This window comes from Sebastes fasciatus, chromosome 15 (assembly GCF_043250625.1).
Source record: "Sebastes fasciatus isolate fSebFas1 chromosome 15, fSebFas1.pri, whole genome shotgun sequence".
Classification (NCBI taxonomy): domain Eukaryota; kingdom Metazoa; phylum Chordata; class Actinopteri; order Perciformes; family Sebastidae; genus Sebastes; species Sebastes fasciatus.
In genome coordinates, this window is record NC_133809.1 from 27,018,582 (window position 1) to 27,044,641 (window position 26,060).

Sequence of the window (26,060 nt, forward strand, 5' to 3'; positions counted from 1 at the left end):
CAAGAATACCCACCTTCCTAAAGATGTTTGCTTATGTAAAACCCCTTTCTATTATCTCAAGCTGTGTATTAAATCTTGAAACTTACACCATTTTGGCAGATAACTCAGTTTGCATTGTACTGACGCAAACACGCATCCACCATGTTCCTCAGAAAGTGGTTGTAGCTTTCAACCACGAAGGGACTCGAACCCTCAATCTTCTGATCCGAAGTCAGACGCCTTGTCCATTAGGCCACATGGTCGCATAAAAATGAACATTTACAATTCACCAGTGCCATGGTTTTGCTACTAAGTAGGAGAGCTTTAACCTTAGTGACAAAGGCAGACTGTATAGCCTGCCAGTTAGTTTCTGTGGAGAGGAATAACTAGAAATGAAAGACAGCCCATTTTGCATTTAACAGTTAGTGGAATTAATGCCCATATTCTGCATTTCTTTCTGCGGAGCAACATACTTCCTAATATTTTGAACTTTGTATCAGAACATGAATAGTACACTGCAGCAATTTATTAAATTACTGTAGCTGGCCAGTATGGGGATCGAACCCATGACCTTGGCGTTATTAGCACCACGCTCTAACCATCTGAGCTAACCGGCCTACTTTTTAGGCTTTTAAACAAAATTCCTTCCAAACGTAGACCGGGACAAAACGTTCATATTTGGTCCAGTTTTAGACGGTCAATCAGGTGTGACCAGGTACCAGGTCAGCGTTGGTGGAGGAGAGATAGCTTAATTGGTATATTGCTGACTTTACATGTGAAAATTTTTGTCAAGAATACCCACCTTCCTAAAGATGTTTGCTTATGTAAAACCCCTTTCTATTATCTCAAGCTGTGTATTAAATCTTGAAACTTACACCATTTTGGCAGATAACTCAGTTTGCATTGTACTGACGCAAACACGCATCCACCATGTTCCTCAGAAAGTGGTTGTAGCTTTCAACCACGAAGGGACTCGAACCCTCAATCTTCTGATCCGAAGTCAGACGCCTTGTCCATTAGGCCACATGGTCGCATAAAAATGGACATTTACAATTCACCAGTGCCATGGTTTTGCTACTAAGTAGGAGCGCTTTAACCTTAGTGACAAAGGCAGACTGTATAGCCTGCCAGTTAGTTTCTGTGGAGAGGAATAACTAGAAATGAAAGACAGCCCATTTTGCATTTAACAGTTAGTGGAATTAATGCCCATATTCTGCATTTCTTTCTGCGGAGCAACATACTTCCTAATATTTTGAACTTTGTATCAGAACATGAATAGTACACTGCAGCAATTTATTAAATTACTGTAGCTGGCCAGTATGGGGATGGAACCCATGACCTTGGCGTTATTAGCACCACGCTCTAACCATCTGAGCTAACCGGCCTACTTTTTACTCTTTTAAACAAAATTCCTTCCAAATGTAGACCGGGACAAAACGTTCATATTTGGTCCAGTTTTAGACGGTCAATCAGGTGTGACCAGGTACCAGGTCAGCGTTGGTGGAGGAGAGATAGCTTAATTGGTATATTGCTGACTTTACATGTGAAAATTTTTGTCAAGAATACCCACCTTCCTAAAGATGTTTGCTTGTGTAAAACCCCTTTCTATTATCTCAAGCTGTGTATTAAATCTTGAATACTTACACCATTTTGGCAGATAACTCAGTTTGCATTGTACTGACGCAAACACGCATCCACCATGTTCCTCAGAAAGTGGTTGTAGCTTTCAACCACGAAGGGACTCGAACCCTCAATCTTCTGATCCGAAGTCAGACGCCTTGTCCATTAGGCCACATGGTCGCATAAAAATGGACATTTACAATTCACCAGTGCCATGGTTTTGCTACTAAGTAGGAGAGCTTTAACCTTAGTGACAAAGGCAGACTGTATAGCCTGCCAGTTAGTTTCTGTGGAGAGGAATAACTAGAAATGAAAGACAGCCCATTTTGCATTTAACAGTTAGTGGAATTAATGCCCATATTCTGCATTTCTTTCTGCGGAGCAACATAATTCCTAATATTTTGAACTTTGTATCAGAACATGAATAGTACACTGCAGCAATTTATTAAATTACTGTAGCTGGCCAGTATGGGGATGGAACCCATGACCTTGGCGTTATTAGCACCACGCTCTAACCATCTGAGCTAACCGGCCTACTTTTTACTCTTTTAAACAAAATTCCTTCCAAACGTAGACCGGGACAAAACGTACATATTTGGACCAGTTTTAGATGGTCAATCGGGTGTGACCAGGTACCAGCTTGGCGTTGGTGGAGGAGAGATAGCTTAATTGGTATATTGCTGACTTTACATGTGAAAATGTTTGGCAAGAATAACCACCTTCCTAAAGATGTTTGCTTATGTAAAACCCCTTTCTATTATCTCAAGCTGTGTATTAAATCTTGAAACTTACACCATTTTGGCAGATAACTCAGTTTGCATTGTACTGACGCAAACACGCATCCACCATGTTCCTCAGAAAGTGGCCGTAGCTTTCAACCACGAAGGGACTCGAACCCTCAATCTTCTGATCCGAAGTCAGACACCTTGTCCATTAGGCCACGTGGTCGCATAAAAATGGACATTTACTATTCACCAGTGCCATGGTTTTGCTACTAAGTAGGAGAGCTTTAACCTTAGTGACAAAGGCAGACTGTATAGCTGGCCAGTTAGTTTTTCGTTGGAGAGGAATAACTAGAGATGAAAGACAGCCCATTTTGCATTTAACAGTTAGTGGAATTAATGCCCACATTCTGCATTTGTTTCTGCGGAGCAACATACTTCCTATTATTTCAAACTTTGTACCAGAACATGAAACATACACTGCAGCTGAAGACTAAATACTGAATGTGGCCAGTATGGGGATCGAACCCATGACCTTGGCGTTATTAGCACCACGCTCTAACCATCTGAGCTAACCGGCCTACTTTTTAGGCTTTTAAACAAAATTCCTTCCAAACGTAGACCGGGACAAAACGTTCATATTTGGTCCAGTTTTAGACGGTCAATCAGGTGTGAGCAGGTACCAGGTCAGCGTTGGTGGAGGAGAGATAGCTTAATTGGTATATTGCTGACTTTACATGTGAAAATTTTTGTCAAGAATACCCACCTTCCTAAAGATGTTTGCTTATGTAAAACCCCTTTCTATTATCTCAAGCTGTGTATTAAATCTTGAAACTTACACCATTTTGGCAGATAACTCAGTTTGCATTGTACTGACGCAAACACGCATCCACCATGTTCCTCAGAAAGTGGTTGTAGCTTTCAACCACGAAGGGACTCGAACCCTCAATCTTCTGATCCGAAGTCAGACGCCTTGTCCATTAGGCCACATGGTCGCATAAAAATGGACATTTACAATTCACCAGTGCCATGGTTTTGCTACTAAGTAGGAGAGCTTTAACCTTAGTGACAAAGGCAGACTGTATAGCCTGCCAGTTAGTTTCTGTGGAGAGGAATAACTAGAAATGAAAGACAGCCCATTTTGCATTTAACAGTTAGTGGAATTAATGCCCATATTCTGCATTTCTTTCTGCGGAGCAACATACTTCCTAATATTTTGAACTTTGTATCAGAACATGAATAGTACACTGCAGCAATTTATTAAATTACTGTAGCTGGCCAGTATGGGGATCGAACCCATGACCTTGGCGTTATTAGCACCACGCTCTAACCATCTGAGCTAACCGGCCTACTTTTTAGGCTTTTAAACAAAATTTCTTCCAAACGTAGACCGGGACAAAACGTTCATATTTGGTCCAGTTTTAGACGGTCAATCAGGTGTGAGCAGGTACCAGGTCAGCGTTGGTGGAGGAGAGATAGCTTAATTGGTATATTGCTGACTTTACATGTGAAAATTTTTGTCAAGAATACCCACCTTCCTAAAGATGTTTGCTTATGTAAAACCCCTTTCTATTATCTCAAGCTGTGTATTAAATCTTGAAACTTACACCATTTTGGCAGATAACTCAGTTTGCATTGTACTGACGCAAACACGCATCCACCATGTTCCTCAGAAAGTGGTTGTAGCTTTCAACCACGAAGGGACTCGAACCCTCAATCTTCTGATCCGAAGTCAGACGCCTTGTCCATTAGGCCACATGGTCGCATAAAAATGGACATTTACAATTCACCAGTGCCATGGTTTTGCTACTAAGTAGGAGCGCTTTAACCTTAGTGACAAAGGCAGACTGTATAGCCTGCCAGTTAGTTTCTGTGGAGAGGAATAACTAGAAATGAAAGACAGCCCATTTTGCATTTAACAGTTAGTGGAATTAATGCCCATATTCTGCATTTCTTTCTGCGGAGCAACATACTTCCTAATATTTTGAAGTTTGTATCAGAACATGAATAGTACACTGCAGCAATTTATTAAATTACTGTAGCTGGCCAGTATGGGGATGGAACCCATGACCTTGGCGTTATTAGCACCACGCTCTAACCATCTGAGCTAACCGGCCTACTTTTTACTCTTTTAAACAAAATTCCTTCCAAATGTAGACCGGGACAAAACGTACATATTTGGACCAGTTTTAGATGGTCAATCGGGTGTGACCAGGTACCAGCTTGACGTTGGTGGAGGAGAGATAGCTTAATTGGTATATTGCTGACTTTACATGTGAAAATTTTTGTCAAGAATACCCACCTTCCTAAAGATGTTTGCTTGTGTAAAACCCCTTTCTATTATCTCAAGCTGTGTATTAAATCTTGAAACTTACACCATTTTGGCAAATAACTCAGTTTGCATTGTACTGACGCAAACACGCATCCACCATGTTCCTCAGAAAGTGGTTTTAGCTTTCAACCACGAAGGGACTCGAACCCTCAATCTTCTGATCCGAAGTCAGACGCCTTGTCCATTAGGCCACGTGGTCGCATAAAAATGGACATTTACAATTCACCAGTGCCATGGTTTTGCTACTAAGTAGGAGAGCTTTAACCTTAGTGACAAAGGCAGACTGTATAGCCTGCCAGTTAGTTTTCTGTGGAGAGGAATAACTAGAAATGAAAGACAGCCCATTTTGCATTTAACAGTTAGTGGAATTAATGCCCTTATTCTGCATTTCTTTCTGCGGAGCAACATACTTCCTAATATTTTGAACTTTGTATCAGAACATGAATAGTACACTGCAGCAATTTATTAAATTACTGTAGCTGGCCAGTATGGGGATCGAACCCATGACCTTGGCATTATTAGCACCACGCTCTAACCATCTGAGCTAACCGGCCTACTTTTTAGGCTTTTAAACAAAATTCCTTCCAAACGTAGACCGGGACAAAACGTTCATATTTGGTCCAGTTTTAGACGGTCAATCAGGTGTGACCAGGTACCAGGTCAGCGTTGGTGGAGGAGAGATAGCTTAATTGGTATATTGCTGACTTTACATGTGAAAATTTTTGTCAAGAATACCCACCTTCCTAAAGATGTTTGCTTATGTAAAACCCCTTTCTATTATCTCAAGCTGTGTATTAAATCTTGAATACTTACACCATTTTGGCAGATAACTCAGTTTGCATTGTACTGACGCAAACACGCATCCACCATGTTCCTCAGAAAGTGGTTGTAGCTTTCAACCACGAAGGGACTCGAACCCTCAATCTTCTGATCCGAAGTCAGACGCCTTGTCCATTAGGCCACATGGTCGCATAAAAATGGACATTTACTATTCACCAGTGCCATGGTTTTGCTACTAAGTAGGAGAGCTTTAACCTTAGTGACAAAGGCAGACTGTATAGCTGGCCAGTTAGTTTTTCGTTGGAGAGGAATAACTAGAGATGAAAGACAGCCCATTTTGCATTTAACAGTCAGTGGAATTAATGCCCACATTCTGCATTTGTTTCTGCGGAGCAACATACTTCCTATTATTTCAAACTTTGTACCAGAACATGAAACATACACTGCAGCTGAAGACTAAATACTGAATGTGGCCAGTATGGGGATCGAACCCATGACCTTGGCGTTATTAGCACCACGCTCTAACCATCTGAGCTAACCGGCCTACTTTTTAGGCTTTTAAACAAAATTCCTTCCAAACGTAGACCGGGACAAAATGTTCATATTTGGTCCAGTTTTAGATGGTCAATCAGGTGTGACCAAGTACCAGGTCAGCGTTGGTGGAGGAGAGATAGCTTAATTGGTATATTGCTGACTTTACATGTGAACATTTTTGTCAAGAATACCCACCTTCCTAAAGATGTTTGCTTATGTAAAACCCCTTTCTATTATCTCAAGCTGTGTATTAAATCTTGAAACTTACACCATTTTGGCAGATAACTCAGTTTGCATTGTACTGACGCAAACACGCATCCACCATGTTCCTCAGAAAGTGGTTGTAGCTTTCAACCACGAAGGGACTCGAACCCTCAATCTTCTGATCCGAAGTCAGACGCCTTGTCCATTAGGCCACGTGGTCGCATAAAAATGGACATTTACAATTCACCAGTGCCATGGTTTTGCTACTAAGTAGGAGAGCTTTAACCTTAGTGACAAAGGCAGACTGTATAGCCTGCCAGTTAGTTTCTTTGGAGAGGAATAACTAGAAATGAAAGACAGCCCATTTTGCATTTAACAGTTAGTGGAATTAATGCCCATATTCTGCATTTCTTTCTGCGGAGCAACATACTTCCTAATATTTTGAACTTTGTATCAGAACATGAATAGTACACTGCAGCAATTTATTAAATTACTGTAGCTGGCCAGTATGGGGATCGAACCCATGACCTTGGCGTTATTAGCACCACGCTCTAACCATCTGAGCTAACCGGCCTACATTTTAGGCTTTTAAACAAAATTCCTTCCAAACGTAGACCGGGACAAAACGTTCATATTTGGTCCAGTTTTAGACGGTCAATCAGGTGTGACCAGGTACCAGGTCAGCGTTGGTGGAGGAGAGATAGCTTAATTGGTATATTGCTGACTTTACATGTGAAAATTTTTGTCAAGAATACCCACCTTCCTAAAGATGTTTGCTTATGCAAAACCCCTTTCTATTATCTCAAGCTGTGTATTAAATCTTGAAACTTACACCATTTTGGCAGATAATTCAGTTTGCATTGTACTGACGCAAACACGCATCCACCATGTTCCTCAGAAAGTGGTTGTAGCTTTCAACCACGAAGGGACTCGAACCATCAATCTTCTGATCCGAAGTCAGACGCCTTGTCCATTAGGCCACGTGGTCGCAAAAAAATGGACATTTACAATTCACCAGTGCCATGGTTTTGCTACTAAGTAGGAGAGCTTTAACCTTAGTGACAAAGGCAGACTGTATAGCCTGCCAGTTAGTTTCTGTGGAGAGGAATAACTAGAAATGAAAGACAGCCCATTTTGCATTTAACAGTTAGTGGAATTAATGCCCATATTCTGCATTTCTTTCTGCGGAGCAACATACTTCCTAATATTTTGAACTTTGTATCAGAACATGAATAGTACACTGCAGCAATTTATTAAATTACTGTAGCTGGCCAGTATGGGGATCGAACCCATGACCTTGGCGTTATTAGCACCACGCTCTAACCATCTGAGCTAACCGGCCTACTTTTTAGGCTTTTAAACAAAATTCCTTCCAAACGTAGACCGGGACAAAACGTTCATATTTGGTCCAGTTTTAGACAGTCAATCAGGTGTGACCAGGTACCAGGTCAGCGTTGGTGGAGGAGAGATAGCTTAATTGGTATATTGCTGACTTTACATGTGAAAATTTTTGTCAAGAATACCCACCTTCCTTAAGATGTTTGCTTATGTAAAACCCCTTTCTATTATCTCAAGCTGTGTATTAAATCTTGAAACTTACACCATTTTGGCAGAGAGCTCAGTTTGCATTGTACTGACGCAAACACGCATCCACCATGTTCCTCAGAAAGTGACTGTAGCTTTCAACCAAGAAGGGACTCGAACCCTCAATCTTCTGATCCGAAGTCAGACGCCTTGTCCATTAGGCCACGTGGTCGCAAAAAAATGGACATTTACAATTCACCAGTGCCATGGTTTTGCTACTAAGTAGGAGAGCTTTAACCTTAGTTACAAAGGCAGACTGTATAGCCTGCCAGTTAGTTTCTGTGGAGAGGAATAACTAGAAATGAAAGACAGCCCATTTTGCATTTAACAGTTAGTGGAATTAATGCCCATATTCTGCATTTCTTTCTGCGGAGCAACATACTTCCTAATATTTTGAACTTTGTATCAGAACATGAATAGTACACTGCAGCAATTTATTAAATTACTGTAGCTGGCCAGTATGGGGATCGAACCCATGACCTTGGCGTTATTAGCACCACGCTCTAACCATCTGAGCTAACCGGCCTACTTTTTAGGCTTTTAAACAAAATTTCTTCCAAACGTAGACCGGGACAAAACGTTCATATTTGGTCCAGTTTTAGACGGTCAATCAGGTGTGAGCAGGTACCAGGTCAGCGTTGGTGGAGGAGAGATAGCTTAATTGGTATATTGCTGACTTTACATGTGAACATTTTTGTCAAGAATACCCACCTTCCTAAAGATGTTTGCTTATGTAAAACCCCTTTCTATTATCTCAAGCTGTGTATTAAATCTTGAAACTTACACCATTTTGGCAGATAACTCAGTTTGCATTGTACTGACACAAACACGCATCCACCATGTTCCTCAGAAAGTGGTTGTAGCTTTCAACCACGAAGGGACTCGAACCCTCAATCTTCTGATCCGAAGTCAGACGCCTTGTCCATTAGGCCACATGGTCGCATAAAAATGGACATTTACAATTCACCAGTGCCATGGTTTTGCTACTAAGTAGGAGAGCTTTAACCTTAGTGACAAAGGCAGACTGTATAGCCTGCCAGTTAGTTTCTGTGGAGAGGAATAACTAGAAATGAAAGACAGCCCATTTTGCATTTAACAGTTAGTGGAATTAATGCCCATATTCTGCATTTCTTTCTGCGGAGCAACATACTTCCTAATATTTTGAACTTTGTATCAGAACATGAATAGTACACTGCAGCAATTTATTAAATTACTGTAGCTGGCCAGTATGGGGATCGAACCCATGACCTTGGCGTTATTAGCACCACGCTCTAACCAGCTGAGCTAACCGGCCTACTTTTTACTCTTTTAAACAAAATTCCTTCCAAACGTAGACCGGGACAAAACGTACATATTTGGACCAGTTTTAGATGGTCAATCGGGTGTGACCAGGTACCAGCTTGGCGTTGGTGGAGGAGAGATAGCTTAATTGGTATATTGCTGACTTTACATATGAAAATTTTTGTCAAGAATACCCACCTTCCTAAAGATGTTTGCTTATGTAAAACCCCTTTCTATTATCTCAAGCTGTGTATTAAATCTTGAAACTTACACCATTTTGGCAGATAACTCAGTTTGCATTGTACTGACGCAAACACGCATCCACCATGTTCCTCAGAAAGTGGTTGTAGCTTTCAACCACGAAGGGACTCGAACCCTCAATCTTCTGATCCGAAGTCAGACGCCTTGTCCATTAGGCCACATGGTCGCATAAAAATGGACATTTACAATTCACCAGTGCCATGGTTTTGCTACTAAGTAGGAGAGCTTTAACCTTAGTGACAAAGGCAGACTGTATAGCCTGCCAGTTAGTTTCTGTGGAGAGGAATAACTAGAAATGAAAGACAGCCCATTTTGCATTTAACAGTTAGTGGAATTAATGCCCATATTCTGCATTTCTTTCTGCGGAGCAACATACTTCCTAATATTTTGAAGTTTGTATCAGAACATGAATAGTACACTGCAGCAATTTATTAAATTACTGTAGCTGGCCAGTATGAGGATCGAACCCATGACCTTGGCGTTATTAGCACCACGCTCTAACCATCTGAGCTAACCGGCCTACTTTCTAGGCTTTTAAACAAAATTCCTTCCAAACGTAGACCGGGACAAAACGTTCATATTTGGTCCAGTTTTAGATGGTCAATCAGGTGTGACCAGGTACCAGGTCAGCGTTGGTGGAGGAGAGATAGCTTAATTGGTATATTGCTGACTTTACATGTGAAAATTTTTGTCAAGAATACCCCACCTTCCTAAAGATGTTTGCTTATGTAAAACCCCTTTCTATTATCTCAAGCTGTGTATTAAATCTTGAAACTTACACCATTTTGGCAGATAGCTCAGTTTGCATTGTACTGACGCAAACACCATGTTCCTCAGAAAGTGGTTGTAGCTTTCAACCACGAAGGGACTCGAACCCTCAATCTTCTGATTCGAAGTCAGACGCCTTGTCCATTAGGCCACGTGGTCGCATAAAAATGGACATTTACAATTCACTAGTGCGATGGTTTTGCTACTAAGTAGGAGAGCTTTAACCTTAGTGACAAAGGCAGACTGTATAGCTGGCCAGTTAGTTTCTGTGGAGAGGAATAACTAGAAATGAAAGACAGCCCATTTTGCATTTAACAATTAGTGGAATTAATGCCCATATTCTGCATTTCTTTCTGCGGAGCAACATACTTCCTAATATTTTGAACTTTGTATCAGAACATGAATAGTACACTGCAGCAATTTATTAAATTACTGTAGCTGGCCAGTATGGGGATGGAACCCATGACCTTGGCATTATTAGCACCACGCTCTAACCATCTGAGCTAACCGGCCTACTTTTTAGGCTTTTAAACAAAATTCCTTCCAAACGTAGACCGGGACAAAACGTTCATATTTGGTCCAGTTTTAGATGGTCAATCAGGTGTGACCAGGTACCAGGTCAGCGTTGGTGGAGGAGAGATAGCTTAATTGGTATATTGCTGACTTTACATGTGAAAATGTTTGGCAAGAATACCCACCTTCCTAAAGATATTTGCTCATGCAAAACCCCTTTCTATTATCTCAAGCTGTGTATTAAATCTTGAAACTTACACCATTTTGGCAGATAGCTCAGTTTGCATTGTACTGAAGCAAACACGCATCCACCACGTTCCTCAGAAAGTGGCTGTAGCTTTCAACCACGAAGGGACTCGAACCCTCAATCTTCTGATCCGAAGCCTTGTCCATTAGGCCACGTGGTCGCATAAAAATGGACATTTACAATTCACCAGTGCCATGGTTTTGCTACTAAGTAGGAGAGCTTTAACCTTAGTGACAAAGGCAGACTGTATAGCCTGCCAGTTAGTTTCTGTGGAGAGGAATAACTAGAAATGAAAGACAGCCCATTTTGCATTTAACAGTTAGTGGAATTAATGCCCATATTCTGCATTTCTTTCTGCAGAGCAACATACTTCCTAATATTTTGAACTTTGCATCAGAACATGAATAGTACACTGCAGCAATTTATTAAATTACTGTAGCTGGCCAGTATGGGGATCGAACCCATGACCTTGGCGTTATTAGCACCACGCTCTAACCATCTGAGCTAACCGGCCTACTTTTTAGGCTTTTAAACAAAATTCCTTCCAAACGTAGACCGGGACAAAACGTACATATTTGGACCAGTTTTAGATGGTCAATCGGGTGTGACCAGGTACCAGCTTGGCGTTGGTGGAGGAGAGATAGCTTAATTGGTATATTGCTGACTTTACATGTGAAAATGTTTGGCAAGAATACCCACCTTCCTAAAGATATTTGCTTATGCAAAACCCCTTTCTATTATCTCAAGCTGTGTATTAAATCTTGAAACTTACACCATTTTGGCAGATAACTCAGTTTGCATTGTACTGACGCAAACACGCATCCACCATGTTCCTCAGAAAGTGGTTGTAGCTTTCAACCACGAAGGGACTCGAACCCTCAATCTTCTGATTCGAAGTCAGACGCCTTGTCCATTAGGCCACGTGGTCGCAAAAAAATGGACATTTACAATTCACCAGTGCCATGGTTTTGCTACTAAGTAGGAGAGCTTTAACCTTAGTTACAAAGGCAGACTGTATAGCCTGCCAGTTAGTTTCTGTGGAGAGGAATAACTAGAAATGAAAGACAGCCCATTTTGCATTTAACAGTTAGTGGAATTAATGCCCATATTCTGCATTTCTTTCTGCGGAGCAACATACTTCCTAATATTTTGAACTTTGTATCAGAACATGAATAGTACACTGCAGCAATTTATTAAATTACTGTAGCTGGCCAGTATGGGGATCGAACCCATGACCTTGGCGTTATTAGCACCACGCTCTAACCAGCTGAGCTAACCGGCCTACTTTTTACTCTTTTAAACAAAATTCCTTCCAAACGTAGACCGGGACAAAACGTACATATTTGGACCAGTTTTAGATGGTCAATCGGGTGTGACCAGGTACCAGCTTGGCGTTGGTGGAGGAGAGATAGCTTAATTGGTATATTGCTGACTTTACATGTGAACATTTTTGTCAAGAATACCCACCTTCCTAAAGATGTTTGCTTATGTAAAACCCCTTTCTATTATCTCAAGCTGTGTATTAAATCTTGAAACTTACACCATTTTGGCAGATAACTCAGTTTGCATTGTACTGACGCAAACACGCATCCACCATGTTCCTCAGAAAGTGGTTGTAGCTTTCAACCACGAAGGGACTCGAACCCTCAATCTTCTGATCCGAAGTCAGACGCCTTGTCCATTAGGCCACATGGTCGCATAAAAATGGACATTTACAATTCACCAGTGCCATGGTTTTGCTACTAAGTAGGAGAGCTTTAACCTTCGTGACAAAGGCAGACTGTATAGCCTGCCAGTTAGTTTCTGTGGAGAGGAATAACTAGAAATGAAAGACAGCCCATTTTGCATTTAACAATTAGTGGAATTAATGCCCATATTCTGCATTTCTTTCTGCGGAGCAACATACTTCCTAATATTTTGAACTTTGTATCAGAACATGAATAGTACACTGCAGCAATTTATTAAATTACTGTAGCTGGCCAGTATGGGGATCGAACCCATGACCTTGGCGTTATTAGCACCACGCTCTAACCATCTGAGCTAACCGGCCTACTTTTTAGGCTTTTAAACAAAATTCCTTCCAAACGTAGACCGGGACAAAACGTTCATATTTGGTCCAGTTTTAGACAGTCAATCAGGTGTGACCAGGTACCAGGTCAGCGTTGGTGGAGGAGAGATAGCTTAATTGGTATATTGCTGACTTTACATGTGAAAATTTTTGTCAAGAATACCCACCTTCCTAAAGATATTTGCTTATGCAAAACCCCTTTCTATTATCTCAAGCTGTGTATTAAATCTTGAAACTTACACCATTTTGGCAGATAACTCAGTTTGCATTGTACTGACGCAAACACGCATCCACCATGTTCCTCAGAAAGTGGTTGTAGCTTTCAACCACGAAGGGACTCGAACCCTCAATCTTCTGATTCGAAGTCAGACGCCTTGTCCATTAGGCCACGTGGTCGCAAAAAAATGGACATTTACAATTCACCAGTGCCATGGTTTTGCTACTAAGTAGGAGAGCTTTAACCTTAGTTACAAAGGCAGACTGTATAGCCTGCCAGTTAGTTTCTGTGGAGAGGAATAACTAGAAATGAAAGACAGCCCATTTTGCATTTAACAGTTAGTGGAATTAATGCCCATATTCTGCATTTCTTTCTGCGGAGCAACATACTTCCTAATATTTTGAACTTTGTATCAGAACATGAATAGTACACTGCAGCAATTTATTAAATTACTGTAGCTGGCCAGTATGGGGATCGAACCCATGACCTTGGCGTTATTAGCACCACGCTCTAACCAGCTGAGCTAACCGGCCTACTTTTTACTCTTTTAAACAAAATTCCTTCCAAACGTAGACCGGGACAAAACGTACATATTTGGACCAGTTTTAGATGGTCAATCGGGTGTGACCAGGTACCAGCTTGGCGTTGGTGGAGGAGAGATAGCTTAATTGGTATATTGCTGACTTTACATGTGAACATTTTTGTCAAGAATACCCACCTTCCTAAAGATGTTTGCTTATGTAAAACCCCTTTCTATTATCTCAAGCTGTGTATTAAATCTTGAAACTTACACCATTTTGGCAGATAACTCAGTTTGCATTGTACTGACGCAAACACGCATCCACCATGTTCCTCAGAAAGTGGTTGTAGCTTTCAACCACGAAGGGACTCGAACCCTCAATCTTCTGATCCGAAGTCAGACGCCTTGTCCATTAGGCCACATGGTCGCATAAAAATGGACATTTACAATTCACCAGTGCCATGGTTTTGCTACTAAGTAGGAGAGCTTTAACCTTCGTGACAAAGGCAGACTGTATAGCCTGCCAGTTAGTTTCTGTGGAGAGGAATAACTAGAAATGAAAGACAGCCCATTTTGCATTTAACAATTAGTGGAATTAATGCCCATATTCTGCATTTCTTTCTGCGGAGCAACATACTTCCTAATATTTTGAACTTTGTATCAGAACATGAATAGTACACTGCAGCAATTTATTAAATTACTGTAGCTGGCCAGTATGGGGATCGAACCCATGACCTTGGCGTTATTAGCACCACGCTCTAACCATCTGAGCTAACCGGCCTACTTTTTAGGCTTTTAAACAAAATTCCTTCCAAACGTAGACCGGGACAAAACGTACATATTTGGACCAGTTTTAGATGGTCAATCGGGTGTGACCAGGTACCAGCTTGGCGTTGGTGGAGGAGAGATAGCTTAATTGGTATATTGCTGACTTTACATGTGAAAATGTTTGGCAAGAATACCCACCTTCCTAAAGATATTTGCTTATGCAAAACCCCTTTCTATTATCTCAAGCTGTGTATTAAATCTTGAAACTTACACCATTTTGGCAGATAACTCAGTTTGCATTGTACTGACGCAAACACGCATCCACCATGTTCCTCAGAAAGTGGTTGTAGCTTTCAACCACGAAGGGACTCGAACCCTCAATCTTCTGATTCGAAGTCAGACGCCTTGTCCATTAGGCCACGTGGTCGCAAAAAAATGGACATTTACAATTCACCAGTGCCATGGTTTTGCTACTAAGTAGGAGAGCTTTAACCTTAGTTACAAAGGCAGACTGTATAGCCTGCCAGTTAGTTTCTGTGGAGAGGAATAACTAGAAATGAAAGACAGCCCATTTTGCATTTAACAGTTAGTGGAATTAATGCCCATATTCTGCATTTCTTTCTGCGGAGCAACATACTTCCTAATATTTTGAACTTTGTATCAGAACATGAATAGTACACTGCAGCAATTTATTAAATTACTGTAGCTGGCCAGTATGGGGATCGAACCCATGACCTTGGCGTTATTAGCACCACGCTCTAACCAGCTGAGCTAACCGGCCTACTTTTTACTCTTTTAAACAAAATTCCTTCCAAACGTAGACCGGGACAAAACGTACATATTTGGACCAGTTTTAGATGGTCAATCGGGTGTGACCAGGTACCAGCTTGGCGTTGGTGGAGGAGAGATAGCTTAATTGGTATATTGCTGACTTTACATGTGAACATTTTTGTCAAGAATACCCACCTTCCTAAAGATGTTTGCTTATGTAAAACCCCTTTCTATTATCTCAAGCTGTGTATTAAATCTTGAAACTTACACCATTTTGGCAGATAACTCAGTTTGCATTGTACTGACGCAAACACGCATCCACCATGTTCCTCAGAAAGTGGTTGTAGCTTTCAACCACGAAGGGACTCGAACCCTCAATCTTCTGATCCGAAGTCAGACGCCTTGTCCATTAGGCCACATGGTCGCATAAAAATGGACATTTACAATTCACCAGTGCCATGGTTTTGCTACTAAGTAGGAGAGCTTTAACCTTCGTGACAAAGGCAGACTGTATAGCCTGCCAGTTAGTTTCTGTGGAGAGGAATAACTAGAAATGAAAGACAGCCCATTTTGCATTTAACAATTAGTGGAATTAATGCCCATATTCTGCATTTCTTTCTGCGGAGCAACATACTTCCTAATATTTTGAACTTTGTATCAGAACATGAATAGTACACTGCAGCAATTTATTAAATTACTGTAGCTGGCCAGTATGGGGATCGAACCCATGACCTTGGCGTTATTAGCACCACGCTCTAACCATCTGAGCTAACCGGCCTACTTTTTAGGCTTTTAAACAAAATTCCTTCCAAACGTAGACCGGGACAAAACGTTCATATTTGGTCCAGTTTTAGACAGTCAATCAGGTGTGACCAGGTACCAGGTCAGCGTTGGTGGAGGAGAGATAGCTTAATTGGTATATTGCTGACTTTACATGTGAAAATTTTTGTCAAGAATACCCACCTTCCTAAAGATATTTGCTTATGCAAAACCCCTTTCTATTATCTCAAGCTGTGTATTAAATCTTGAAACTTACACCATTTTGGCAGATAACTCAGTTTGCATTGTACTGACGCAAACACGCATCCACCATGTTCCTCAGAAAGTGGTTGTAGCTTTCAACCACGAAGGGACTCGAACCCTCAATCTTCTGATTCGAAGTCAGACGCCTTGTCCATTAGGCCACGTGGTCGCAAAAAAATGGACATTTACAATTCACCAGTGCCATGGTTTTGCTACTAAGTAGGAGAGCTTTAACCTTAGTTACAAAGGCAGACTGTATAGCCTGCCAGTTAGTTTCTGTGGAGAGGAATAACTAGAAATGAAAGACAGCCCATTTTGCATTTAACAGTTAGTGGAATTAATGCCCATATTCTGCATTTCTTTCTGCGGAGCAACATACTTCCTAATATTTTGAACTTTGTATCAGAACATGAATAGTACACTGCAGCAATTTATTAAATTACTGTAGCTGGCCAGTATGGGGATCGAACCCATGACCTTGGCGTTATTAGCACCACGCTCTAACCAGCTGAGCTAACCGGCCTACTTTTTACTCTTTTAAACAAAATTCCTTCCAAACGTAGACCGGGACAAAACGTACATATTTGGACCAGTTTTAGATGGTCAATCGGGTGTGACCAGGTACCAGCTTGGCGTTGGTGGAGGAGAGATAGCTTAATTGGTATATTGCTGACTTTACATGTGAACATTTTTGTCAAGAATACCCACCTTCCTAAAGATGTTTGCTTATGTAAAACCCCTTTCTATTATCTCAAGCTGTGTATTAAATCTTGAAACTTACACCATTTTGGCAGATAACTCAGTTTGCATTGTACTGACGCAAACACGCATCCACCATGTTCCTCAGAAAGTGGTTGTAGCTTTCAACCACGAAGGGACTCGAACCCTCAATCTTCTGATCCGAAGTCAGACGCCTTGTCCATTAGGCCACATGGTCGCATAAAAATGGACATTTACAATTCACCAGTGCCATGGTTTTGCTACTAAGTAGGAGAGCTTTAACCTTCGTGACAAAGGCAGACTGTATAGCCTGCCAGTTAGTTTCTGTGGAGAGGAATAACTAGAAATGAAAGACAGCCCATTTTGCATTTAACAATTAGTGGAATTAATGCCCATATTCTGCATTTCTTTCTGCGGAGCAACATACTTCCTAATATTTTGAACTTTGTATCAGAACATGAATAGTACACTGCAGCAATTTATTAAATTACTGTAGCTGGCCAGTATGGGGATCGAACCCATGACCTTGGCGTTATTAGCACCACGCTCTAACCATCTGAGCTAACCGGCCTACTTTTTAGGCTTTTAAACAAAATTCCTTCCAAACGTAGACCGGGACAAAACGTTCATATTTGGTCCAGTTTTAGACAGTCAATCAGGTGTGACCAGGTACCAGGTCAGCGTTGGTGGAGGAGAGATAGCTTAATTGGTATATTGCTGACTTTACATGTGAAAATTTTTGTCAAGAATACCCACCTTCCTTAAGATGTTTGCTTATGTAAAACCCCTTTCTATTATCTCAAGCTGTGTATTAAATCTTGAAACTTACACCATTTTGGCAGAGAGCTCAGTTTGCATTGTACTGACGCAAACACGCATCCACCATGTTCCTCAGAAAGTGACTGTAGCTTTCAACCAAGAAGGGACTCGAACCCTCAATCTTCTGATCCGAAGTCAGACGCCTTGTCCATTAGGCCACGTGGTCGCAAAAAAATGGACATTTACAATTCACCAGTGCCATGGTTTTGCTACTAAGTAGGAGAGCTTTAACCTTAGTTACAAAGGCAGACTGTATAGCCTGCCAGTTAGTTTCTGTGGAGAGGAATAACTAGAAATGAAAGACAGCCCATTTTGCATTTAACAGTTAGTGGAATTAATGCCCATATTCTGCATTTCTTTCTGCGGAGCAACATACTTCCTAATATTTTGAACTTTGTATCAGAACATGAATAGTACACTGCAGCAATTTATTAAATTACTGTAGCTGGCCAGTATGGGGATCGAACCCATGACCTTGGCGTTATTAGCACCACGCTCTAACCATCTGAGCTAACCGGCCTACTTTTTAGGCTTTTAAACAAAATTTCTTCCAAACGTAGACCGGGACAAAACGTTCATATTTGGTCCAGTTTTAGACGGTCAATCAGGTGTGAGCAGGTACCAGGTCAGCGTTGGTGGAGGAGAGATAGCTTAATTGGTATATTGCTGACTTTACATGTGAACATTTTTGTCAAGAATACCCACCTTCCTAAAGATGTTTGCTTATGTAAAACCCCTTTCTATTATCTCAAGCTGTGTATTAAATCTTGAAACTTACACCATTTTGGCAGATAACTCAGTTTGCATTGTACTGACACAAACACGCATCCACCATGTTCCTCAGAAAGTGGTTGTAGCTTTCAACCACGAAAGGACTCGAACCCTCAATCTTCTGATCCGAAGTCAGACGCCTTGTCCATTAGGCCACATGGTCGCATAAAAATGGACATTTACAATTCACCAGTGCCATGGTTTTGCTACTAAGTAGGAGAGCTTTAACCTTAGTGACAAAGGCAGACTGTATAGCCTGCCAGTTAGTTTCTGTGGAGAGGAATAACTAGAAATGAAAGACAGCCCATTTTGCATTTAACAGTTAGTGGAATTAATGCCCATATTCTGCATTTCTTTCTGCGGAGCAACATACTTCCTAATATTTTGAACTTTGTATCAGAACATGAATAGTACACTGCAGCAATTTATTAAATTACTGTAGCTGGCCAGTATGGGGATCGAACCCATGACCTTGGCGTTATTAGCACCACGCTCTAACCAGCTGAGCTAACCGGCCTACTTTTTACTCTTTTAAACAAAATTCCTTCCAAACGTAGACCGGGACAAAACGTACATATTTGGACCAGTTTTAGATGGTCAATCGGGTGTGACCAGGTACCAGCTTGGCGTTGGTGGAGGAGAGATAGCTTAATTGGTATATTGCTGACTTTACATATGAAAATTTTTGTCAAGAATACCCACCTTCCTAAAGATGTTTGCTTATGTAAAACCCCTTTCTATTATCTCAAGCTGTGTATTAAATCTTGAAACTTACACCATTTTGGCAGATAACTCAGTTTGCATTGTACTGACGCAAACACGCATCCACCATGTTCCTCAGAAAGTGGTTGTAGCTTTCAAGCACGAAGGGACTCGAACCCTCAATCTTCTGATCCGAAGTCAGACGCCTTGTCCATTAGGCCACATGGTCGCATAAAAATGGACATTTACAATTCACCAGTGCCATGGTTTTGCTACTAAGTAGGAGAGCTTTAACCTTAGTGACAAAGGCAGACTGTATAGCCTGCCAGTTAGTTTCTGTGGAGAGGAATAACTAGAAATGAAAGACAGCCCATTTTGCATTTAACAGTTAGTGGAATTAATGCCCATATTCTGCATTTCTTTCTGCGGAGCAACATACTTCCTAATATTTTGAACTTTGTATCAGAACATGAATAGTACACTGCAGCAATTTATTAAATTACTGTAGCTGGCCAGTATGGGGATCGAACCCATGACCTTGGCGTTATTAGCACCACGCTCTAACCATCTGAGCTAACCGGCCTACTTTCTAGGCTTTTAAACAAAATTCCTTCCAAACGTAGACCGGGACAAAACGTTCATATTTGGTCCAGTTTTAGATGGTCAATCAGGTGTGACCAGGTACCAGGTCAGCGTTGGTGGAGGAGAGATAGCTTAATTGGTATATTGCTGACTTTACATGTGAAAATTTTTGTCAAGAATACCCACCTTCCTAAAGATGTTTGCTTATGTAAAACCCCTTTCTATTATCTCAAGCTGTGTATTAAATCTTGAAACTTACACCATTTTGGCAGATAGCTCAGTTTGCATTGTACTGACGCAAACACCATGTTCCTCAGAAAGTGGTTGTAGCTTTCAACCACGAAGGGACTCGAACCCTCAATCTTCTGATTCGAAGTCAGACGCCTTGTCCATTAGGCCACGTGGTCGCATAAAAATGGACATTTACAATTCACTAGTGCGATGGTTTTGCTACTAAGTAGGAGAGCTTTAACCTTAGTGACAAAGGCAGACTGTATAGCTGGCCAGTTAGTTTCTGTGGAGAGGAATAACTAGAAATGAAAGACAGCCCATTTTGCATTTAACAATTAGTGGAATTAATGCCCATATTCTGCATTTCTTTCTGCGGAGCAACATACTTCCTAATATTTTGAACTTTGTATCAGAACATGAATAGTACACTGCAGCAATTTATTAAATTACTGTAGCTGGCCAGTATGGGGATGGAACCCATGACCTTGGCGTTATTAGCACCACGCTCTAACCATCTGAGCTAACCGGCCTACTTTTTAGGCTTTTAAACAAAATTCCTTCCAAACGTAGACCGGGACAAAACGTTCATATTTGGTCCAGTTTTAGATGGTCAATCAGGTGTGACCAGGTACCAGGTCAGCGTTGGTGGAGGAGAGATAGCTTAATTGGTATATTTCTGACTTTACATGTGAAAATGTTTGGCAAGAATACCCACCTTCCTAAAGATATTTGCTCATGCAAAACCCCTTTCTATTATCTCAAGCTGTGTATTAAATCTTGAAACTTACACCATTTTGGCAGATAGCTCAGTTTGCATTGTACTGAAGCAAACACGCATCCACCACGTTCCTCAGAAAGTGGCTGTAGCTTTCAACCACGAAGGGACTCGAACCCTCAATCTTCTGATCCGAAGCCTTGTCCATTAGGCCACGTGGTCGCATAAAAATGGACATTTACAATTCACCAGTGCCATGGTTTTGCTACTAAGTAGGAGAGCTTTAACCTTAGTGACAAAGGCAGACTGTATAGCCTGCCAGTTAGTTTCTGTGGAGAGGAATAACTAGAAATGAAAGACAGCCCATTTTGCATTTAACAGTTTGTGGAATTAATGCCCATATTCTGCATTTCTTTCTGCAGAGCAACATACTTCCTAATATTTTGAACTTTGCATCAGAACATGAATAGTACACTGCAGCAATTTATTAAATTACTGTAGCTGGCCAGTATGGGGATCGAACCCATGACCTTGGCGTTATTAGCACCACCCTCTAACCATCTGAGCTAACCGGCCTACTTTTTAGGCTTTTAAACAAAATTCCTTCCAAACGTAGACCGGGACAAAACGTACATATTTGGACCAGTTTTAGATGGTCAATCGGGTGTGACCAGGTACCAGCTTGGCGTTGGTGGAGGAGAGATAGCTTAATTGGTATATTGCTGACTTTACATGTGAAAATGTTTGGCAAGAATACCCACCTTCCTAAAGATATTTGCTTATGCAAAACCCCTTTCTATTATCTCAAGCTGTGTATTAAATCTTGAAACTTACACCATTTTGGCAGATAACTCAGTTTGCATTGTACTGACGCAAACACGCATCCACCATGTTCCTCAGAAAGTGGTTGTAGCTTTCAACCACGAAGGGACTCGAACCCTCAATCTTCTGATTCGAAGTCAGACGCCTTGTCCATTAGGCCACGTGGTCGCATAAAAATGGACATTTACAATTCACCAGTGCCATGGTTTTGCTACTAAGTAGGAGAGCTTTAACCTTAGTGACAAAGGCAGACTGTATAGCCTGCCAGTTAGTTTCTGTGGAGAGGAATAACTAGAAATGAAAGACAGCCCATTTTGCATTTAACAGTTAGTGGAATTAATGCCCATATTCTGCATTTCTTTCTGCAGAGCAACATACTTCCTAATATTTTGAACTTTGCATCAGAACATGAATAGTACACTGCAGCAATTTATTAAATTACTGTAGCTGGCCAGTATGGGGATCGAACCCATGACCTTGGCGTTATTAGCACCACGCTCTAACCATCTGAGCTAACCGGCCTACTTTTTAGGCTTTTAAACAAAATTCCTTCCAAACGTAGACCGGGACAAAACGTACATATTTGGACCAGTTTTAGATGGTCAATCGGGTGTGACCAGGTACCAGCTTGGCGTTGGTGGAGGAGAGATAGCTTAATTGGTATATTGCTGACTTTACATGTGAAAATGTTTGGCAAGAATACCCACCTTCCTAAAGATATTTGCTTATGCAAAACCCCTTTCTATTATCTCAAGCTGTGTATTAAATCTTGAAACTTACACCATTTTGGCAGATAACTCAGTTTGCATTGTACTGGCGCAAACACGCATCCACCATGTTCCTCAGAAAGTGGTTGTAGCTTTCAACCACGAAGGGACTCGAACCCTCAATCTTCTGATTCGAAGTCAGACGCCTTGTCCATTAGGCCACGTGGTCGCATAAAAATGGACATTTACAATTCACCAGTGCCATGGTTTTGCTACTAAGTAGGAGAGCTTTAACCTTAGTGACAAAGGCAGACTGTATAGCCTGCCAGTTAGTTTCTGTGGAGAGGAATAACTAGAAATGAAAGACAGCCCATTTTGCATTTAACAGTTAGTGGAATTAATGCCCATATTCTGCATTTCTTTCTGCAGAGCAACATACTTCCTAATATTTTGAACTTTGCATCAGAACATGAATAGTACACTGCAGCAATTTATTAAATTACTGTAGCTGGCCAGTATGGGGATCGAACCCATGACCTTGGCGTTATTAGCACCACGCTCTAACCATCTGAGCTAACCGGCCTACTTTTTAGGCATTGAAACAAAATTCCTTCCAAACGTAGACCGGGACAAAACGTACATATTTGGACCAGTTTTAGATGGTCAATCGGGTGTGACCAGGTACCAGCTTGGCGTTGGTGGAGGAGAGATAGCTTAATTGGTATATTGCTGACTTTACATGTGAAAATGTTTGGCAAGAATACCCACCTTCCTAAAGATATTTGCTTATGCAAAACCCCTTTCTATTATCTCAAGCTGTGTATTAAATCTTGAAACTTACACCATTTTGGCAGATAACTCAGTTTGCATTGTACTGACGCAAACACGCATCCACCATGTTCCTCAGAAAGTGGTTGTAGCTTTCAACCACGAAGGGACTCGAACCCTCAATCTTCTGATTCGAAGTCAGACGCCTTGTCCATTAGGCCACGTGGTCGCATAAAAATGGACATTTACAATTCACCAGTGCCATGGTTTTGCTACTAAGTAGGAGAGCTTTAACCTTAGTGACAAAGGCAGACTGTATAGCCTGCCAGTTAGTTTCTGTGGAGAGGAATAACTAGAAATGAAAGACAGCCCATTTTGCATTTAACAGTTAGTGGAATTAATGCCCATATTCTGCATTTCTTTCTGCAGAGCAACATACTTCCTAATATTTTGAACTTTGCATCAGAACATGAATAGTACACTGCAGCAATTTATTAAATTACTGTAGCTGGCCAGTATGGGGATCGAACCCATGACCTTGGCGTTATTAGCACCACGCTCTAACCATCTGAGCTAACCGGCCTACTTTTTAGGCATTTAAACAAAATTCCTTCCAAACGTAGACCGGGACAAAACGTACATATTTGGACCAGTTTTAGATGGTCAATCGGGTGTGACCAGGTACCAGCTTGGCGTTGGTGGAGGAGAGATAGCTTAATTGGTATATTGCTGACTTTACATGTGAAAATGTTTGGCAAGAATACCCACCTTCCTAAAGATATTTGCTTATGCAAAACCCCTTTCTATTATCTCAAGCTGTGTATTAAATCTTGAAACTTACACCATTTTGGCAGATAACTCAGTTTGCATTGTACTGACGCAAACACGCATCCACCATGTTCCTCAGAAAGTGGTTGTAGCTTTCAACCACTAAGGGACTCGAACCCTCAATCTTCTGATTCGAAGTCAGACGCCTTGTCCATTAGGCCACGTGGTCGCATAAAAATGGACATTTACAATTCACCAGTGCCATGGTTTTGCTACTAAGTAGGAGAGCTTTAACCTTAGTGACAAAGGCAGACTGTATAGCTGGCCAGTTAGTTTCTGTGGAGAGGAATAACTAGAAATGAAAGACAGCCCATTTTGCATTTAACAATTAGTGGAATTAATGCCCATATTCTGCATTTCTTTCTGCGGAGCAACATACTTCCTAATATTTTGAACTTTGTATCAGAACATGAATAGTACACTGCAGCAATTTATTAAATTACTGTAGCTGGCCAGTATGGGGATGGAACCCATGACCTTGGCGTTATTAGCACCACGCTCTAACCATCTGAGCTAACCGGCCTACTTTTTAGGCTTTTAAACAAAATTCCTTCCAAACGTAGACCGGGACAAAACGTTCATATTTGGTCCAGTTTTAGATGGTCAATCAGGTGTGACCAGGTACCAGGTCAGCGTTGGTGGAGGAGAGATAGCTTAATTGGTATATTGCTGACTTTACATGTGAAAATGTTTGGCAAGAATACCCACCTTCCTAAAGATATTTGCTCATGCAAAACCCCTTTCTATTATCTCAAGCTGTGTATTAAATCTTGAAACTTACACCATTTTGGCAGATAGCTCAGTTTGCATTGCACTGAAGCAAACACGCATCCACCACGTTCCTCAGAAAGTGGCTGTAGCTTTCAACCACGAAGGGACTCGAACCCTCAATCTTCTGATCCGAAGCCTTGTCCATTAGGCCACGTGGTCGCATAAAAATGGACATTTACAATTCACCAGTGCCATGGTTTTGCTACTAAGTAGGAGAGCTTTAACCTTAGTGACAAAGGCAGACTGTATAGCTGGCCAGTTAGTTTCTGTGGAGAGGAATAACTAGAAATGAAAGACAGCCCATTTTGCATTTAACAATTAGTGGAATTAATGCCCATATTCTGCATTTCTTTCTGCGGAGCAACATACTTCCTAATATTTTGAACTTTGTATCAGAACATGAATAGTACACTGCAGCAATTTATTAAATTACTGTAGCTGGCCAGTATGGGGATGGAACCCATGACCTTGGCGTTATTAGCACCACGCTCTAACCATCTGAGCTAACCGGACTACTTTTTAGGCTTTTAAACAAAATTCCTTCCAAACGTAGACCGGGACAAAACGTTCATATTTGGTCCAGTTTTAGATGGTCAATCAGGTGTGACCAGGTACCAGGTCAGCGTTGGTGGAGGAGAGATAGCTTAATTGGTATATTGCTGACTTTACATGTGAAAATGTTTGGCAAGAATACCCACCTTCCTAAAGATATTTGCTTATGCAAAACCCCTTTCTATTATCTCAAGCTGTGTATTAAATCTTGAAACTTACACCATTTTGGCAGATAACTCAGTTTGCATTGTACTGACGCAAACACGCATCCACCATGTTCCTCAGAAAGTGGTTGTAGCTTTCAACCACGAAGGGACTCGGACCCTCAATCTTCTGATCCGAAGCCTTGTCCATTAGGCCACGTGGTCGCATAAAAATGGACATTTACAATTCACCAGTGCCATTGTTTTGCTACTAAGTAGGAGATCTTTAACCTTAGTGACAAAGGCAGACTGTATAGCCTGCCAGTTAGTTTCTGTGGAGAGGAATAACTAGAGATGAAAGACAGCCCATTTTGCATTTAACAGTTAGTGGAATTAATGCCCACATTCTGCATTTGTTTCTGCAAAGCAACATACTTCCTATTATTTCAAACTTTGTACCAGAACATGAAGCGTACACTGCAGCTGAAGACTACATACTGAATGTGGCCAGTATGGGGATCGAACCCATGACCTTGGCGTTATTAGCACCACGCTCTAACCATCTGAGCTAACCGGCCTACTTGTTATGCTTTTAAACAAAATTCCTTCCAAACGTAGACCGGGACAAAACGTACATATTTGGACCAGTTTTAGATGGTCAATCAGGTGTGACCAGGTACCAGGTCAGCGTTGGTGGAGGAGAGATAGCTTAATTGGTATATTGCTGACTTTACATG

At 41.2% G+C, this 26,060-nt stretch overlaps 63 non-coding genes across 63 annotated transcripts; all 63 read right to left on the bottom strand.

Moving 5' to 3' along the window:
• Nucleotides 1-169: 169 nt before the first annotated feature.
• On the bottom strand, nucleotides 170-242 carry trnar-ucg (transfer RNA arginine (anticodon UCG)). Its single transcript has one exon. It is a non-coding gene; the product is annotated as a tRNA-Arg (tRNA).
• Nucleotides 243-522: 280 nt separating this feature from the next.
• Nucleotides 523-596, bottom strand: trnai-aau (transfer RNA isoleucine (anticodon AAU)). Its single transcript has one exon. It is a non-coding gene; the product is annotated as a tRNA-Ile (tRNA).
• Nucleotides 597-937: 341 nt separating this feature from the next.
• Nucleotides 938-1,010, bottom strand: trnar-ucg (transfer RNA arginine (anticodon UCG)). Its single transcript has one exon. It is a non-coding gene; the product is annotated as a tRNA-Arg (tRNA).
• Nucleotides 1,011-1,290: 280 nt separating this feature from the next.
• Nucleotides 1,291-1,364, bottom strand: trnai-aau (transfer RNA isoleucine (anticodon AAU)). Its single transcript has one exon. It is a non-coding gene; the product is annotated as a tRNA-Ile (tRNA).
• Nucleotides 1,365-1,706: 342 nt separating this feature from the next.
• trnar-ucg (transfer RNA arginine (anticodon UCG)) lies at nucleotides 1,707-1,779 on the bottom strand. The gene has a single exon. It is a non-coding gene; the product is annotated as a tRNA-Arg (tRNA).
• Nucleotides 1,780-2,059: 280 nt separating this feature from the next.
• trnai-aau (transfer RNA isoleucine (anticodon AAU)) lies at nucleotides 2,060-2,133 on the bottom strand. The gene has a single exon. It is a non-coding gene; the product is annotated as a tRNA-Ile (tRNA).
• Nucleotides 2,134-2,474: 341 nt separating this feature from the next.
• trnar-ucg (transfer RNA arginine (anticodon UCG)) lies at nucleotides 2,475-2,547 on the bottom strand. The gene has a single exon. It is a non-coding gene; the product is annotated as a tRNA-Arg (tRNA).
• A 281-nt stretch (nucleotides 2,548-2,828) lies between these two features.
• On the bottom strand, nucleotides 2,829-2,902 carry trnai-aau (transfer RNA isoleucine (anticodon AAU)). The gene has a single exon. It is a non-coding gene; the product is annotated as a tRNA-Ile (tRNA).
• A 341-nt stretch (nucleotides 2,903-3,243) lies between these two features.
• Nucleotides 3,244-3,316, bottom strand: trnar-ucg (transfer RNA arginine (anticodon UCG)). The gene has a single exon. It is a non-coding gene; the product is annotated as a tRNA-Arg (tRNA).
• Nucleotides 3,317-3,596: 280 nt separating this feature from the next.
• On the bottom strand, nucleotides 3,597-3,670 carry trnai-aau (transfer RNA isoleucine (anticodon AAU)). The gene has a single exon. It is a non-coding gene; the product is annotated as a tRNA-Ile (tRNA).
• Nucleotides 3,671-4,011: 341 nt separating this feature from the next.
• trnar-ucg (transfer RNA arginine (anticodon UCG)) lies at nucleotides 4,012-4,084 on the bottom strand. Its single transcript has one exon. It is a non-coding gene; the product is annotated as a tRNA-Arg (tRNA).
• A 280-nt stretch (nucleotides 4,085-4,364) lies between these two features.
• On the bottom strand, nucleotides 4,365-4,438 carry trnai-aau (transfer RNA isoleucine (anticodon AAU)). Its single transcript has one exon. It is a non-coding gene; the product is annotated as a tRNA-Ile (tRNA).
• A 341-nt stretch (nucleotides 4,439-4,779) lies between these two features.
• On the bottom strand, nucleotides 4,780-4,852 carry trnar-ucg (transfer RNA arginine (anticodon UCG)). Its single transcript has one exon. It is a non-coding gene; the product is annotated as a tRNA-Arg (tRNA).
• A 281-nt stretch (nucleotides 4,853-5,133) lies between these two features.
• Nucleotides 5,134-5,207, bottom strand: trnai-aau (transfer RNA isoleucine (anticodon AAU)). Its single transcript has one exon. It is a non-coding gene; the product is annotated as a tRNA-Ile (tRNA).
• A 342-nt stretch (nucleotides 5,208-5,549) lies between these two features.
• trnar-ucg (transfer RNA arginine (anticodon UCG)) lies at nucleotides 5,550-5,622 on the bottom strand. The gene has a single exon. It is a non-coding gene; the product is annotated as a tRNA-Arg (tRNA).
• Nucleotides 5,623-5,903: 281 nt separating this feature from the next.
• Nucleotides 5,904-5,977, bottom strand: trnai-aau (transfer RNA isoleucine (anticodon AAU)). The gene has a single exon. It is a non-coding gene; the product is annotated as a tRNA-Ile (tRNA).
• A 341-nt stretch (nucleotides 5,978-6,318) lies between these two features.
• trnar-ucg (transfer RNA arginine (anticodon UCG)) lies at nucleotides 6,319-6,391 on the bottom strand. Its single transcript has one exon. It is a non-coding gene; the product is annotated as a tRNA-Arg (tRNA).
• A 280-nt stretch (nucleotides 6,392-6,671) lies between these two features.
• On the bottom strand, nucleotides 6,672-6,745 carry trnai-aau (transfer RNA isoleucine (anticodon AAU)). Its single transcript has one exon. It is a non-coding gene; the product is annotated as a tRNA-Ile (tRNA).
• Nucleotides 6,746-7,086: 341 nt separating this feature from the next.
• Nucleotides 7,087-7,159, bottom strand: trnar-ucg (transfer RNA arginine (anticodon UCG)). Its single transcript has one exon. It is a non-coding gene; the product is annotated as a tRNA-Arg (tRNA).
• A 280-nt stretch (nucleotides 7,160-7,439) lies between these two features.
• trnai-aau (transfer RNA isoleucine (anticodon AAU)) lies at nucleotides 7,440-7,513 on the bottom strand. Its single transcript has one exon. It is a non-coding gene; the product is annotated as a tRNA-Ile (tRNA).
• Nucleotides 7,514-7,854: 341 nt separating this feature from the next.
• trnar-ucg (transfer RNA arginine (anticodon UCG)) lies at nucleotides 7,855-7,927 on the bottom strand. The gene has a single exon. It is a non-coding gene; the product is annotated as a tRNA-Arg (tRNA).
• Nucleotides 7,928-8,207: 280 nt separating this feature from the next.
• On the bottom strand, nucleotides 8,208-8,281 carry trnai-aau (transfer RNA isoleucine (anticodon AAU)). Its single transcript has one exon. It is a non-coding gene; the product is annotated as a tRNA-Ile (tRNA).
• Nucleotides 8,282-8,622: 341 nt separating this feature from the next.
• On the bottom strand, nucleotides 8,623-8,695 carry trnar-ucg (transfer RNA arginine (anticodon UCG)). The gene has a single exon. It is a non-coding gene; the product is annotated as a tRNA-Arg (tRNA).
• Nucleotides 8,696-8,975: 280 nt separating this feature from the next.
• trnai-aau (transfer RNA isoleucine (anticodon AAU)) lies at nucleotides 8,976-9,049 on the bottom strand. The gene has a single exon. It is a non-coding gene; the product is annotated as a tRNA-Ile (tRNA).
• Nucleotides 9,050-9,390: 341 nt separating this feature from the next.
• trnar-ucg (transfer RNA arginine (anticodon UCG)) lies at nucleotides 9,391-9,463 on the bottom strand. Its single transcript has one exon. It is a non-coding gene; the product is annotated as a tRNA-Arg (tRNA).
• Nucleotides 9,464-9,743: 280 nt separating this feature from the next.
• On the bottom strand, nucleotides 9,744-9,817 carry trnai-aau (transfer RNA isoleucine (anticodon AAU)). The gene has a single exon. It is a non-coding gene; the product is annotated as a tRNA-Ile (tRNA).
• Nucleotides 9,818-10,151: 334 nt separating this feature from the next.
• trnar-ucg (transfer RNA arginine (anticodon UCG)) lies at nucleotides 10,152-10,224 on the bottom strand. The gene has a single exon. It is a non-coding gene; the product is annotated as a tRNA-Arg (tRNA).
• A 280-nt stretch (nucleotides 10,225-10,504) lies between these two features.
• Nucleotides 10,505-10,578, bottom strand: trnai-aau (transfer RNA isoleucine (anticodon AAU)). The gene has a single exon. It is a non-coding gene; the product is annotated as a tRNA-Ile (tRNA).
• A 687-nt stretch (nucleotides 10,579-11,265) lies between these two features.
• trnai-aau (transfer RNA isoleucine (anticodon AAU)) lies at nucleotides 11,266-11,339 on the bottom strand. Its single transcript has one exon. It is a non-coding gene; the product is annotated as a tRNA-Ile (tRNA).
• A 341-nt stretch (nucleotides 11,340-11,680) lies between these two features.
• On the bottom strand, nucleotides 11,681-11,753 carry trnar-ucg (transfer RNA arginine (anticodon UCG)). Its single transcript has one exon. It is a non-coding gene; the product is annotated as a tRNA-Arg (tRNA).
• Nucleotides 11,754-12,033: 280 nt separating this feature from the next.
• On the bottom strand, nucleotides 12,034-12,107 carry trnai-aau (transfer RNA isoleucine (anticodon AAU)). The gene has a single exon. It is a non-coding gene; the product is annotated as a tRNA-Ile (tRNA).
• A 341-nt stretch (nucleotides 12,108-12,448) lies between these two features.
• Nucleotides 12,449-12,521, bottom strand: trnar-ucg (transfer RNA arginine (anticodon UCG)). The gene has a single exon. It is a non-coding gene; the product is annotated as a tRNA-Arg (tRNA).
• Nucleotides 12,522-12,801: 280 nt separating this feature from the next.
• On the bottom strand, nucleotides 12,802-12,875 carry trnai-aau (transfer RNA isoleucine (anticodon AAU)). The gene has a single exon. It is a non-coding gene; the product is annotated as a tRNA-Ile (tRNA).
• A 341-nt stretch (nucleotides 12,876-13,216) lies between these two features.
• Nucleotides 13,217-13,289, bottom strand: trnar-ucg (transfer RNA arginine (anticodon UCG)). Its single transcript has one exon. It is a non-coding gene; the product is annotated as a tRNA-Arg (tRNA).
• Nucleotides 13,290-13,569: 280 nt separating this feature from the next.
• On the bottom strand, nucleotides 13,570-13,643 carry trnai-aau (transfer RNA isoleucine (anticodon AAU)). Its single transcript has one exon. It is a non-coding gene; the product is annotated as a tRNA-Ile (tRNA).
• Nucleotides 13,644-13,984: 341 nt separating this feature from the next.
• On the bottom strand, nucleotides 13,985-14,057 carry trnar-ucg (transfer RNA arginine (anticodon UCG)). Its single transcript has one exon. It is a non-coding gene; the product is annotated as a tRNA-Arg (tRNA).
• A 280-nt stretch (nucleotides 14,058-14,337) lies between these two features.
• On the bottom strand, nucleotides 14,338-14,411 carry trnai-aau (transfer RNA isoleucine (anticodon AAU)). Its single transcript has one exon. It is a non-coding gene; the product is annotated as a tRNA-Ile (tRNA).
• A 341-nt stretch (nucleotides 14,412-14,752) lies between these two features.
• Nucleotides 14,753-14,825, bottom strand: trnar-ucg (transfer RNA arginine (anticodon UCG)). The gene has a single exon. It is a non-coding gene; the product is annotated as a tRNA-Arg (tRNA).
• A 280-nt stretch (nucleotides 14,826-15,105) lies between these two features.
• On the bottom strand, nucleotides 15,106-15,179 carry trnai-aau (transfer RNA isoleucine (anticodon AAU)). The gene has a single exon. It is a non-coding gene; the product is annotated as a tRNA-Ile (tRNA).
• A 341-nt stretch (nucleotides 15,180-15,520) lies between these two features.
• trnar-ucg (transfer RNA arginine (anticodon UCG)) lies at nucleotides 15,521-15,593 on the bottom strand. The gene has a single exon. It is a non-coding gene; the product is annotated as a tRNA-Arg (tRNA).
• Nucleotides 15,594-15,873: 280 nt separating this feature from the next.
• trnai-aau (transfer RNA isoleucine (anticodon AAU)) lies at nucleotides 15,874-15,947 on the bottom strand. The gene has a single exon. It is a non-coding gene; the product is annotated as a tRNA-Ile (tRNA).
• A 341-nt stretch (nucleotides 15,948-16,288) lies between these two features.
• Nucleotides 16,289-16,361, bottom strand: trnar-ucg (transfer RNA arginine (anticodon UCG)). Its single transcript has one exon. It is a non-coding gene; the product is annotated as a tRNA-Arg (tRNA).
• A 280-nt stretch (nucleotides 16,362-16,641) lies between these two features.
• Nucleotides 16,642-16,715, bottom strand: trnai-aau (transfer RNA isoleucine (anticodon AAU)). The gene has a single exon. It is a non-coding gene; the product is annotated as a tRNA-Ile (tRNA).
• A 341-nt stretch (nucleotides 16,716-17,056) lies between these two features.
• Nucleotides 17,057-17,129, bottom strand: trnar-ucg (transfer RNA arginine (anticodon UCG)). Its single transcript has one exon. It is a non-coding gene; the product is annotated as a tRNA-Arg (tRNA).
• Nucleotides 17,130-17,409: 280 nt separating this feature from the next.
• Nucleotides 17,410-17,483, bottom strand: trnai-aau (transfer RNA isoleucine (anticodon AAU)). Its single transcript has one exon. It is a non-coding gene; the product is annotated as a tRNA-Ile (tRNA).
• Nucleotides 17,484-17,824: 341 nt separating this feature from the next.
• On the bottom strand, nucleotides 17,825-17,897 carry trnar-ucg (transfer RNA arginine (anticodon UCG)). The gene has a single exon. It is a non-coding gene; the product is annotated as a tRNA-Arg (tRNA).
• A 280-nt stretch (nucleotides 17,898-18,177) lies between these two features.
• Nucleotides 18,178-18,251, bottom strand: trnai-aau (transfer RNA isoleucine (anticodon AAU)). Its single transcript has one exon. It is a non-coding gene; the product is annotated as a tRNA-Ile (tRNA).
• A 341-nt stretch (nucleotides 18,252-18,592) lies between these two features.
• trnar-ucg (transfer RNA arginine (anticodon UCG)) lies at nucleotides 18,593-18,665 on the bottom strand. Its single transcript has one exon. It is a non-coding gene; the product is annotated as a tRNA-Arg (tRNA).
• A 280-nt stretch (nucleotides 18,666-18,945) lies between these two features.
• Nucleotides 18,946-19,019, bottom strand: trnai-aau (transfer RNA isoleucine (anticodon AAU)). The gene has a single exon. It is a non-coding gene; the product is annotated as a tRNA-Ile (tRNA).
• Nucleotides 19,020-19,713: 694 nt separating this feature from the next.
• On the bottom strand, nucleotides 19,714-19,787 carry trnai-aau (transfer RNA isoleucine (anticodon AAU)). The gene has a single exon. It is a non-coding gene; the product is annotated as a tRNA-Ile (tRNA).
• A 333-nt stretch (nucleotides 19,788-20,120) lies between these two features.
• On the bottom strand, nucleotides 20,121-20,193 carry trnar-ucg (transfer RNA arginine (anticodon UCG)). Its single transcript has one exon. It is a non-coding gene; the product is annotated as a tRNA-Arg (tRNA).
• A 280-nt stretch (nucleotides 20,194-20,473) lies between these two features.
• trnai-aau (transfer RNA isoleucine (anticodon AAU)) lies at nucleotides 20,474-20,547 on the bottom strand. The gene has a single exon. It is a non-coding gene; the product is annotated as a tRNA-Ile (tRNA).
• A 687-nt stretch (nucleotides 20,548-21,234) lies between these two features.
• On the bottom strand, nucleotides 21,235-21,308 carry trnai-aau (transfer RNA isoleucine (anticodon AAU)). Its single transcript has one exon. It is a non-coding gene; the product is annotated as a tRNA-Ile (tRNA).
• Nucleotides 21,309-21,649: 341 nt separating this feature from the next.
• On the bottom strand, nucleotides 21,650-21,722 carry trnar-ucg (transfer RNA arginine (anticodon UCG)). Its single transcript has one exon. It is a non-coding gene; the product is annotated as a tRNA-Arg (tRNA).
• Nucleotides 21,723-22,002: 280 nt separating this feature from the next.
• trnai-aau (transfer RNA isoleucine (anticodon AAU)) lies at nucleotides 22,003-22,076 on the bottom strand. The gene has a single exon. It is a non-coding gene; the product is annotated as a tRNA-Ile (tRNA).
• A 341-nt stretch (nucleotides 22,077-22,417) lies between these two features.
• trnar-ucg (transfer RNA arginine (anticodon UCG)) lies at nucleotides 22,418-22,490 on the bottom strand. The gene has a single exon. It is a non-coding gene; the product is annotated as a tRNA-Arg (tRNA).
• A 280-nt stretch (nucleotides 22,491-22,770) lies between these two features.
• trnai-aau (transfer RNA isoleucine (anticodon AAU)) lies at nucleotides 22,771-22,844 on the bottom strand. The gene has a single exon. It is a non-coding gene; the product is annotated as a tRNA-Ile (tRNA).
• Nucleotides 22,845-23,185: 341 nt separating this feature from the next.
• Nucleotides 23,186-23,258, bottom strand: trnar-ucg (transfer RNA arginine (anticodon UCG)). Its single transcript has one exon. It is a non-coding gene; the product is annotated as a tRNA-Arg (tRNA).
• A 280-nt stretch (nucleotides 23,259-23,538) lies between these two features.
• trnai-aau (transfer RNA isoleucine (anticodon AAU)) lies at nucleotides 23,539-23,612 on the bottom strand. The gene has a single exon. It is a non-coding gene; the product is annotated as a tRNA-Ile (tRNA).
• Nucleotides 23,613-23,953: 341 nt separating this feature from the next.
• On the bottom strand, nucleotides 23,954-24,026 carry trnar-ucg (transfer RNA arginine (anticodon UCG)). The gene has a single exon. It is a non-coding gene; the product is annotated as a tRNA-Arg (tRNA).
• A 280-nt stretch (nucleotides 24,027-24,306) lies between these two features.
• trnai-aau (transfer RNA isoleucine (anticodon AAU)) lies at nucleotides 24,307-24,380 on the bottom strand. The gene has a single exon. It is a non-coding gene; the product is annotated as a tRNA-Ile (tRNA).
• A 687-nt stretch (nucleotides 24,381-25,067) lies between these two features.
• Nucleotides 25,068-25,141, bottom strand: trnai-aau (transfer RNA isoleucine (anticodon AAU)). Its single transcript has one exon. It is a non-coding gene; the product is annotated as a tRNA-Ile (tRNA).
• A 686-nt stretch (nucleotides 25,142-25,827) lies between these two features.
• Nucleotides 25,828-25,901, bottom strand: trnai-aau (transfer RNA isoleucine (anticodon AAU)). The gene has a single exon. It is a non-coding gene; the product is annotated as a tRNA-Ile (tRNA).
• Between the last annotated feature and the right edge of the window lie 159 nt (nucleotides 25,902-26,060).